Source organism: Anabas testudineus, chromosome 13 (assembly GCF_900324465.2).
Source record: "Anabas testudineus chromosome 13, fAnaTes1.2, whole genome shotgun sequence".
NCBI classification, from domain to species: domain Eukaryota; kingdom Metazoa; phylum Chordata; class Actinopteri; order Anabantiformes; family Anabantidae; genus Anabas; species Anabas testudineus.
The window spans coordinates 22,840,648-22,841,164 of NC_046622.1; positions in this window are offsets into that span (position 1 = coordinate 22,840,648).

Sequence of the window (517 nt, forward strand, 5' to 3'; positions counted from 1 at the left end):
GCGGTTTGCTGTTTATACCTCCAAAGCCAACGCCACCCCCTCCCCCTAGAGTCACTCCCCCCACGTTCGTTGGACCTTTTGCAGCCACCTCCCTACTCCCAAAAGAGTTTCACTTCCCAAAAGTTGAATCACACAGTCTGGCAGACAGCCTGCTCCTCCTGATCCTGAATAATCGGAGAGGGTGAGGGGTGAAACACGGTGGGCGTGAAGGTGGTGGTGGGGGGGGGGGATACAGGAGCCACTGTGAGACCCAGGAACAGTGACCGTGCAGTTTAGGAGGCAGTGGTGAGCAACAGCAGGCCTGGCTGCAGCGCACAGCTCTAACAGTGCTGAGTCCTCCCCTCAAAGCACATCCCAGTGTCTTAAGGTGGTCATTTCTTTAAGTTAGAGAAGCTTTAATAAAGGCTTAACTTAGAAATCCCACAGTCAAAGCTTTTTATTCCTGTTCCTAATAATCCTAATAATGAGGGTTGATGGAACTTGGAACAGTTGTCTCTATAGTACAGCAGTACAGTAT